This window comes from Drosophila novamexicana, unplaced genomic scaffold, assembly GCF_003285875.2.
Source record: "Drosophila novamexicana strain 15010-1031.04,08,12 unplaced genomic scaffold, DnovRS2.1 tig00000193-arrow-pilon, whole genome shotgun sequence".
Classification (NCBI taxonomy): Eukaryota; Metazoa; Arthropoda; class Insecta; order Diptera; family Drosophilidae; genus Drosophila; species Drosophila novamexicana.
In genome coordinates this window covers 2967972-2979391 of record NW_020824787.1, presented here as the reverse complement: position 1 = coordinate 2979391, position 11420 = coordinate 2967972, and the positions used below count along the sequence as shown (strand labels likewise).

At 43.0% G+C, this 11420-nt stretch overlaps 1 long non-coding RNA gene across 1 annotated transcript in view; it reads right to left on the bottom strand.

Annotated features, from left to right (window-relative positions):
* Positions 1-38: 38 nt before the first annotated feature.
* Positions 39-11420, bottom strand: part of LOC115759038 — a 15116-nt gene continuing 3734 nt past the window's right edge. Inside the window, exons 2-4 of the long non-coding RNA XR_004017484.1 lie at positions 1039-1794; positions 380-940; positions 39-99 (exon numbers count right to left, since the gene is read on the bottom strand). This is a non-coding gene — a long non-coding RNA (uncharacterized LOC115759038). The remainder of the gene's footprint in view (positions 100-379; positions 941-1038; positions 1795-11420) is intronic.

The following is an 11420-nucleotide window of genomic DNA, read 5'->3' as shown; positions in this document are numbered from 1 at the left end:
GAAATTTATTATAATATAAATATTCATATATAACTTAATTGAGCTCAGCTGCAGGGTTTGAGATTTGATGTCGTCGAGGAGGAGGAAGTTCCGAAAACTCTGTAAGAAAGAAAATGACAGGCAACGATTATAATATATAAAATCTTCTTTGGTTTGATCCAAAATGATATTTGACTAATTACTATAATTATAATATTCGAAACTTTTAGTAAAACTAATTGTTTAAAAAGTTCGAGTCTGTCTTCAGTTCGATTTTTAACATTTTAAACAATTATTTTTATAATAGTTTGTTATTTAAGGAGGACGCATTATGTGCTCTCTAAATTTGTTTTTGCGCTCAAAATACTTTTCAATAAGTTTCATCAATACTTTTTCTTACAGTGTATTTGTCCATATGTTGTTATTGTTGCCGTCAGCTGCCTTTCCCTTTGCGTGCTGCGGTCAGAAAACTCTGGTTCTGGCTTAGCTTCGGTTTCAGTTTCGACATCAGCTCTCGGCTTCGGCTTCGGGTTTGGGCTTGGGTTTTGGGATTGGGGGATTGGTGGATTCGGGCTTCGGATTGTGCTTAGTTAGCGGTTTAGTGCATTCCAGGCTTGTGTCGAACATCATTTGCGTCAAATGAAGAAATAAACGCTTCGGCCGGCGCATCCGCCATGCTGCATACAAATGCACTCGCTACCTGTTGCCACAAACCAGGCGGGGCACACACAAACACACACACACGCACGCACACTCCTCGGTGGCACTTCCATTGTCCGGCGTTCCATCACGCGCCTGGTTACTGGGTACTGTCAAAAAGGGTCGCCACGATCGGGTGGAATGGGAATTTCCGAGGCGGCAACGGCCAAGCCCTAGAATCCAACAAGTGCTGGGTGCAACAGCTCTGCTTGCAGTTGCAGTCGGAGTTGGAGCCAGGTGGCAGGAGACGGGCGGGTGGGTTCTGTCGCCAGTTCATCGAATCGAGTGTTATGTAAAATGAAAGAAGTCATTAATATGTGACCCGCATATCAAATTTCGTATGAAACGAACGAAATGAACCTTTTGGGCTTTGGTCACATGAGAATTTGATGAACTGCCAAGTTGTTGTTGTTGCTGTTGTTGTTGTTTTTGATACCTGTCCCACAACTGGGAGCGGATCACTTGTTGCCCGAACCATTGGCCATTTGATATGCCGGCCACTTGATGTTTATGAACTCCGGCTGGAGGTCAATCGCTGCAGTTTTTGTCTCGGTTACACGGTTTTCTCCAGCCCTTAATCCTTTTTTGTTTCGCATTTTGCTTTTTCTTTTCTTTTCTTTTCTTTTACTTTCTTTTTTTTTTTTTGGCCCACCCACGCGCAGACACAAAGCACAGCCGGGCCAGGCAGGGCGGAAATTACGTTGCTGATGACAGAGCAAAAGCGGAAGAGCACGCGGCTCGCGCTGGGGCCAGGACACCGGCACACATAAAATGGCGCGGCCCGCCCCACAAGTTCGCACGCCAGAGTTGCACCAAATCGTTCACTGCTGGTTCGTTTGAACTAGGCGCGGAACTGACTGTGATCTACATTCGACAATATCGTTCATTTAGTTCATTTATTGCACCAAATCGTTCACAGCTGGTTCGTTTGAACTAGGCGCGGAACTGACTGTGATCTACATTTAACATTTCGGCTGTTCATTCTGTTCATTCCATTTGTTCATTCCAATTGTTCATCTAAGACGCTTCGCTAGTTCGTGAGTTCCAGCAGCCTTCCATTGCCTGTTTTGCTGCTGTTTTAATTCGGTTTGAGTTGATGCGAAAGTCTGTGCTTATCTGGAATACAAATAAATAATTCAAAGTGCATAACTCCAGGCAATTGTTCAGTTCAAATGTGAACTTGAGTTTGGCTTATTAATTGTATCCTAAAATTAATGTCACAATTTATTAAGGCACAATTCGGCTGCGGCGGAAACCTGAACTAGTTCAGTGAGCCGAGCACAAGAGCACAGCTCTGGGCACAGCCGCCCACCAACCCCTCTCCCACCCACTGCGACCGTAACAGGAAGTGCGACAAAATTCAAAACGTACTCTGCAGTCGGGCATCCTGCTGCTGCTGCTGTTGCTGCCACTGCGGAAGCACGGAAAAGCTGCGAGTATAGGCAAGGGGGCGTGGGCGTTGGGGGGCGTGAGGTAACTATTGCTGACTGACAGTCGGGCTGCGACTGGGCTGGCATAAATGTGCACACGGCACAAACTTGTGACTGCTCTGCGCCCAAAGAGGAAGTGTTGGGCATTGGGTGGCTTTTCCTTCTTTTCTCTTTTGAGAGAGAGAGAGGGGGGGGGTTGTTATGGGTTAAGTCGTGAGCCATGTGATATACCCCATAGACGGCGCGCACAAACAAAACGTTGTCGACGAGGCGAGGGCGACGTACTTTATTTCCTGTAAATGTCCTCGAAAATATGAACATTATATCCCGGAAACGGAAGCTGCAGCATTTGCAAGGAAGCAGCAGGCTGGCAGGCAGGACGCTTGTGACTGTGACTCCTGCTGCCTGGCATTTGCCCAGCACAAACATGCGCTCGGACGCCGCAGCGCCGTGTGGGCTGATTAAAGTGGGTAAACAACCGACGTTGAAGCTCCGACGTTGAAATGTACACAACGCAGGAGGCTGCTGGCTGCTGGCTGTGCCATGTTTAACTGTGCCGCTCTCTGACTGTGACGTCTTTACATCCTGCAGGAAGCGTATCGTGGGCGAGGTGGGCTCTATCTTGGCTGCCGGCGTTCGATGCCAGCCAGTGCCAAACGGCTCGAAGGCATTCGGTACACAAAACCTTTGCATCAAGGAAATGACGGAAGCAGCTTCAGCTCCGGCTCCAGCTCCGGCTCCGGCTCCAGCTCCGGCTCCGGCTGCTTTGGCAGGAAATCATCGTCGTGGACGTAAATTAAATTCCATGCAAAGTTAATTTTCAGCCGACCCACCGCCCCATATCCATGCCATACTCTATTTCCGCATCTTTCGAGCAAAAACCATTTTCTGCAGCTGCGATATGAGCAAAGTTTTCGATATCAATGGACTGGGCCAATTCCCGATGCGATGCTGGTTACATTTCCGCAAAGGCAAGGCTTGGGAATTGATGGGCGGACGCCCGGTGGGGCGCATATTTATGTGTTAGCCAAGCTAAAAGGCGATTAAAGCTCTATTGAAATCATTTAATTTTCATTAGAGCTTTGGTTACGTTAACCTAGTTGAATGATATCTTCCTACAGAGAGACATATGTTAGTTTGTGGTGTTTATGAAGAAAAGGGAAGAATTTCTATCAGTTTTTTATAATAATATTCAAATTATGTAGTTTAAAAAATCATTAAAAATTGTTAAAAATTTGCTGTTAATCACATTATAGAAAAACAGACTGATATTAAGTTAAAATGTGCAGGGCCTACCTGAATTTATGAGAATTGCAGAGGACGGCGGTCGTTGAGTTTAAAAGGTTTCTTCAACACTTAACACCAAATTATCAATTTTCATCCACTGTCAAACACTTCACAGAAAAAAATACACTAAAATAACATCCAAATAGGCAGACCCTACTTGAACTTTTGAGAAGCGCAGAGGAGGGCGGCTGTTAAGTCACCATATCAACATTAATTCACATTACACTGTTAGTTTGCAGCCACTGTTAAACACATCACAGAAAAAAAATGCACTGAAATTACAAGCAAATTTGCAGACCCTACATGCATTTTTGAGAAGCGCAGAGGAGGGCGTACGTTATTTTTAAATTAATAATTCTGCATGCATGAACGAGCTAATGTTTGTCAGTTATAGTTGTGGCTCTTACTCTTACTCACTCTCTCTTCCAATGTCTTACTCGCTCTGCCTTCCCTCTACTTTCTCTCTCTCTCTCGCTCGCTCTCTCTCTCTCTCCAAAGTTCATTTTTCTTTACCATTCTTCTAACCGATGTTGTCTTTCTTACTTTTTTTGCGTCTTTTGCTCTTTCTCTCGCCAACGTATTTTATCTCTCTCGTACAGTCTACTTATTTTTATCGCTCTGTCCCTCCTCTTTTAAGCTCTCTTACTTATTAGTCTTACTCAACTACTTCTTCTTATCTAATCACTTAATAAGAGAGTAATCTCTCGTCCATTTTTCAAACCCTCTCGCTATCTGTCTTCAACTTTTTCACTCTATCATTTTCTCTCTTGATTCTTTTTTCGCCACACTCTCTTTCATTTTTGCCTCGTTCTCTCTCTCTCTCTCTATCTAAAACTCCGCTCTTGCCTTTTAAGTCTCTCTTTTAATTTGTCTGTCTGTCTCTGTCTCTTCTTCATTTTCTCACTCTCTCTCTAATTTTCTCTTTCAGTGTCTCTCACACTCTCTTACTTTTCTACTATGTTTCGCTTCTCTTTTAACTCTCCTTATTATCCCTGCCGCCCTGCTTTTTTCTCTCTCTCTCGTTACTCTCTTTCTTCCCCTCGCTTTCTCTCCCACTCTATATTTTACTATATTTCGCGCTCTCTCTCTTATAATTTCCTTCGGTCCTCCCCTCTCTCTACCTCTTATATTTCTCTTTCCAAATTCATATTTCATTCCCTCTCTCTCAATATTTCTTTCTCCGATTCTTTCCTATACAATATTTCATTCTCTCTCTTTCACACATTCTTGCACTCTCAAATGATCTCTCTCTATTTTACAACTCTCCTTTTACTTTCTTTCCTCTCTCTCTTTTACACACACTCTCTCTCTTTTACTCTCTCTCTCCTCCCTCTCTCTTACTCGCTCTCTCTTTTATACACTCTCTCTCTCCCTTATTCTCTCTGCCTCTCTTCAACTTTCACTCTCTCTGTCTTATACAGTCTCTCTCTCTCTCTCTCTTATACACACACACTCTCTCTCTCTCTCTCTCTTATACACACTCTCTCTCTCTCCCTCTCTCTCTTACATTCTCTCTCTCTCTCATATACTCTCTCCCTCTCGCTCTCTTACATTCTCTCTCTCACTCTCTCTCTCTCTTTTGTTCTCTCTTTCCTCTCTTGTTCTCTCTTACACTCTCACACATACATTTTCTCTCTCCCTCTTTGTCTTACACTCTTTCTCTCTCTGTTTCTGTCTCTCTCTCTGTCTCTCTCTCTCTCTCTGTCTCTCTCTCTCTCTCTCTCTCTGTCTCTCCCTCTCTCTCTCTCTCTCTCTCTCTCTCTCTCTCTCTCTCTCTATCTCTCTCTCTATCTCTCTCTCTCTGTCTGTCTCTCCCTCTGTCTCTCTCTCTTTCTCTGTCTCTCTCTCTCTCTCTCTCTCTCTCTCTCTCTCTCTCTCTCTCTCTTAGTATACAAAGCCTGTCTATCGAAGGAACTTCTAATTAGGGCTAATCTCTCTACAATACCCACTATGATTTTCTCTATCTCTATCTTAGGATTAAGTTTGGTGCGACTTTAAGGAATTTATGAGGAAAATCGCAAGTTCAAGCTGTTCGTTTGCCGGCTAAGTGGATATATGGGTATGTAATTTGCGGCAATCATTTGGCCAGCTTCAATCACAACCGTTGGAATAGGCTGCGGCCAATGTACCGCTAGATGTTAGGCCATAAACAGAGCTGGGTAGAGCCATACTCTCCGGCATGGCAGATGGCAAAACAATAAACGAATCTCTCAGACCGAGTCGCTAGATCTGGCCTGGAGGAGGCTGCGGCCGCGGCTGTGACTGTAGCTTGGCCAAAGATTACGTGAAAGGTGAAAGTTGTGCGAGAACCGCACAAAGATGCGAAGCAAAAGCAGGAAACAGACCGGCCGAGCTGGAGACAAAGAGACAGCGAGAGCGGGAGAGGCAGGTCAGTCGATTGGTGAGAAACTTAACCGGACCCCCACCTGTCGTCATGCTAAAGCTCAGCCTCGGCCTAAGACCTGGCATGCCACAAACGTTCGCCAATCGCCAGATTTCCGTATGCGAAATGTGGAACACTGGCACAGTAGCCGCAACATCTCCTCCATCTCCCCCATCTCCTCCATCGTCTTCTTGTGCTGCCCACCCATTTATGGCCACCGTTCGACCCACTGTTGGGTCCAGCTTCGAGCGTCGACAGGTTGGCAACCACTTACCAAAGCTGCCCGCTCACTGCGCTTGGTGTGTGTGCATTACCGCATTGTAAACCTGAATTCTTCAGCTCTTCTTTCTTGCTTTCTTGCCTTTATACCCTGTAAATGTGTGAACAGCATCTACGGTCGAGTCGATCCAACTGGCCCTGCCTCAATCTCAAAGTAGACATATAAGAGCTAGAGATATACTTGTATACACAGCAGGAATATATCTAATCTTGTCGATAACATCAATTTTTGTAGTTTATCGATAATTATCGATCAGCAGCTATAATTTAGAGGCATATCTCGCAGATGAAGTTGGCTAGAAATAAGCAGTGTGGCTTCTAGGTTCTCGCACAGATTATGTTTGAAGCTATTTTTTGAGAATCTGTCTAACATTTCGCGTAAACCGATAAATATCGATTTTAAGTGGCGCTTTTTAAAGCAAAATCTCTAGGTTATTGGTAAAAAAAACAACAACAACAACTGGCATACAGGCTCTTACTTATCAAGCTTATACATTATCGTGTATATGAAGTCTTTGCTATTCGCACTATATAATCGATAATTATCGATATCTAGCCACAGATATTTGAGTATATCTCGGAAACTATTAGAGCTAGGAACACCAAATTTGGCGTGTATTTGATGTGAGAACGAGCTATTCTTCATTTAATAATTTCTTGTATTTCCTAAAAAAAGGTTTTTTGACTTGATATATAACTACGTTCGACTACGACATAGCTTCACTCCAAATTAAAAAAGAAGATAGTATTCCTTTGATTTTTGGCATGGGCACACTTGAGAATAATTTCTTTACGAGCAATCAATTAACAAGGAGTTTTTTTGAGAACACATTTCGCAAACCGCTTCCAAAACTGCGCACAGGGTATTGCCTAGTCGTGTCTAGACGCTTGTTTGTTTTTTTCGCCTCGTTTTTGGCATTACAATTCCGGATGCTGTGTCGCTCCTCGGCATTGTTTTTTTTTTAATAGATTATGAATGTAAGGCAGTGGGTGTCGCTGCTGGAGCTGCCGCTGGAGCTGTCGGTGGAGTTGTCGGTGCTTGGGCTGGTGTCGATGTCGCTTGGCTTCGGTTGCTTCGGTCTCGGTTTTCGGGTTTCGGGTTTCGGGTATCTGAAGACCCGTCTCGGCCGGCTCCTCATTAGACGGTAGACGTTAGACGGTAGCGTGTTTGTAACACTTTTCAGTTAACGTCTGGGACTGGGTCTCGAGTCGGCGTTCGTCTGGAGTGTTTGTTGAGGAAGTTATATAATCAGCAGCGCGATATATGTTGGCAATATGCCTCAATCAATTTATAACTCTTATAGCCAAAACTTGCTTGCAAGTTAAAAGCCAGGAGTGTGCGGGTGGGCCCCAACCCGGCCCGGCTCAGCTCGGGCGGGTAACTGATCCGTTTGAGTGCATTTGCTGTCTCAGGCGAGAGATCGCAATGCTTCCTCATTAATATGGCAGGGAGTTTTTAGGTAATCGAGCTCATAATCTGTGTGAGTAGAGCTCACGCTGCAAGTTTAGGCTCTTCAGGCACTTGCGATCAGACGAAAAGCACAAAAAGTGATCAATTCCAAAGTCGGTTAAGAAGAAGAGAATAAGATTCTCATACTGCAGCATCTGCTTTCGAAGGGTAAAAACTAGCGATAAGTTTTCAAAAATATATCTGTCAATGGGGTCATGGGATTTAATATAAAAGGTCGCGAGCTTTGTTGCTGCAGATATCTTTAAAAAACAGTTAATTGTAGCAAGGATATTAAATCTTGGGCGTGACGAAGATTTCCAGTCTTTCTTCTCTTAAGAGACAATCAATAAGTTGGGGTCTGAAAATCAAATCAAGGAATTCAATTTGTTTTTACTTTAACTTAACATTCTTTTCTTAATAATACTTCCATAGATCGTCTATCTATAAAGCGTGTGAGCATCTAATTGGTTTTAAGGAGTGTTATTTTATTTTCTCCAGCTTGCGTGAATTCTCACAGAACTGGACACCGCTTCGAATTGTTGTCGGGTTTTATGTGCGTTTCAAGGCATTTCCTTTGTCACTTCCAAGTCGGTTTGTTTTTTTTTTTTGGCTCCAGGATAACTTCCTTTAGAGAATTCCCAGGCAACCTGCCGACTGATGCTGCAATTAATTACACAGCATTTTCCATTTTCAAGTGCTCTGCCTCTGCCCCTCCCTCTCTCTCACTCTCCCTCTCTCCCTCTCTCCCTCTCTCTCTCTCTCTCTCTCTCTCTCTCTCTCTCTCTCTCTCTCTCTCTCTCTCTCTCTCTGTTGTTTTGTGCCCATTTCCACGCTTCAATCTTCAGGCTCGTCATCTTCCTCTGCCTCTGCCTCTGCCCCGGCTTCTTGTTGCTTGTTCTGCTTTTAAACGTTTTCCAAGAAATGCAGCCAATGGCATAGGCCGAGACAAAGATCGAGATGAGTTTCAGATCGAGATCGAGATCTTGCGGCCTTCTGCTGAGCGGATGTGGCCAGCATTTTCCAAGTGTGTGTGCGTGTGTGTTTCTAGCCTTGTTGCCAGCTCAACTTGTTTCCCGTCAAATGCAGCTGGCCTTTGGCCTTTTTTATCTAAACTTTGAGCCTGTTTTGAACTGAATTCGAAATTCCAATTTATTTTTGAATAATAGCTGAACCATTAACCAAACTAAACCGAACCGAACCATTTACATTGTTTTTGCAATGGTTTAAAGAAATTTAGCCCACATCTTGCATATGAAAATGCGTAAAGTTTGCAGTATTTTCAGTACAATGGGCAATTGTATATTAAAAATGGTATTGGAATTTAAATAGATAAAAAAAATATAAATTTTCATTATATTTCAAAGAAAAGCAAAAACTTTTTTATATATATTAAACTATAGAAACTTGATTTCTATATTTCCATATATTTGAATATAACAACAAAAAGCGATCAGAAATTATGCGTTTTAATTAACACAAAACATATTTGAAAAATTTTTAAGTGAATTTGAAGAAGAAGCAAACAAAGCTTGCTTCAAAAATGGATAAATAGCTCTTTTTGAGCTAGAGCTCTCTCTTTAAACAAATGTATATAGCCGTTTTCCCGCTAGAGCTAGACAGATTTTATCAGCAAAATGGGCAGCACTGTTATCTAGCTGCAACTCCGCCTTAGCCTCGAGCGGCAACGACTTTAACTACAGATACAAAGCTGATCTACAATAAACATCTAGACTCCGCGTGTGTGTGTGTGCGTGTGTGTGTGTGTGTGTGTGTGTCAGTCGATATTTAATTGATAAAATTTCACATTCCACACGTTGCAAGAGAAGCCAAAGCAGCGACTGGGGACGCACACTCTGCTTATCCTGGCCTCGAGGATCGCCGCAGCGATCTGGCACTTCGATCGCCTCGCCCCGCCTCGCCTCGCCTCGTCTCGCCTCGGTCTCAGTTGCACAATGCACTCGTTGCATGAAATCTGAAACCTTTCACCGGAGTTAACAATGTGTGCTGCGGCTAGCAACCTGCTCGGGGCCAGGCACTTGTGGTGATCGAGCCCGATCCTCGGCACATTTGCAACCCCTAAAGTTGGAACTGTGTTTGTTGCTTGGCGTTCTGCTTCGGTGCGCTAAATTAGAACACGAAACTCGCATTGCCCGTTGCCATAATCCCCGGACCCGACCGGAGCGGAGTGCTGAGTGCGTCGTAGATCGATTTGTGGGCGATCGTTGCACAGGTCTTTGATTTTTGATCGGTTTTTCCACGTTTCAGTTTTTTCCTTTCTTTTTTGGGCTTTTGTTCTTTGTGTCTTGCTTGAGTGCGCCCTTCAGGCGCTGGGGTTCTGGTTCCTGGGCTCGTTTCCCACGGTTTCTTCTTTCCTTTCGGCTCGTCTGGCTGCACATTGTGCGCTCATATCCTGCACACACACGCACACACCCAGCAGATCTCGGTCCTGGCAACTGTCAAAAGGATCCTTTATGGCGGCAAAAATCGTACAATTAGTCATTGTTGCCGGAGAGGGAATGTGTAACAATTAGGGTAACCAGGATCTGCACTTAATATCCTTTCCAAAACAATATTCAATTTAATTACTTTTACGTGTAACGAAAGGACCTTTTGTTTCACTTCCATTGGCATCGTTTTCTGCTTGAAATTCATATCAGCTTCTGTGTAGGCGGGCCAAGGATGTTTACCGCCCCTCCCCCCCGCGCTCGGGGTTAGTGTAACAAGCTGAGATAATTAGGCAACAATTTTCATTGAATATCAATTTCGAATAAGGATGAGAAAAATCTACTACGGGATTTATCGACATATTTGAAATATCTATGTCAAGAGCTTGTCCTGACTGACAGATTGATAGCCGATAGCTGATTGACTGATTGAGAGCCTAGCTGATTGACTGACTGGTTAACACACAGGTCTGATTGACTAATTGATTGACTGATTCATTTTGATTGCCAACTGATTGACTAACTGACTAAGTAACTGACTCTATAGTAGATTGATTGACTAACTGGCAGACAGAATAGGTTGATTGATTGACTGAAAAAAGCTAATGGACTGATTGATTAAATGGGCAAATAAGTGAGTGACTAATTAATTGACTGATAATTTTTAAATCATTTTCCGACTGACTGAATGGTTGATTCATTGAGCAATCAAGAATAAATGATTGATTGACTGATTGACAGTTAAAGTGACCAAGTGACTGACTGATGAGCGACTAACTGACTGACTGACTGACTGAATGGTTGATTGATTGAGCAAACAAGTGATTGACGAAATGATTGATTGACGAACTAACTGATTGACAGTTAAAGGGAGCAAGTGACTGACTCAATGATTAAATAATTAGCTGACTGACTGACTGAGCGACTAACTGATTGACTGACTGACTGAATGGTTGATTGATTGAGCAAACAAGTGATTGACGAAATGATTGATTGACTGATTGAAGAACTGACTGAGTGACCAAGTGACTGACTCAATAATTTATTAATTAGCTGACTGACGAACTGAATCATTGACTGATTGGCTAATAGACTAACCCAGCGACTGACTGACTGACCGATTAATTGATTGAGTTTCACACTCATTTACTGACTGACTGATTGACTTACTGATTGATTGATGTACTAGATGATTGACTGCCTGATTGACCGACTGATTGACTGTTGGTAATGTTTTCATATTAACTTAGATCTCACTTAACTGAACATTGAAAATCGAGTTCAAATCTTCGGCTCAAGTCTTAAAAAACAGTTAAATAGGCTTAAACAATATACTATACTTAATTATAAAAATAATATAGAGTACATTTTCGATGGCATTCCAATTGACTGGCGCTCCAGACATACTGGGAATATCACACACAATACGTATATATAGATATATGTATATATAAATAGTTGGGGTACAC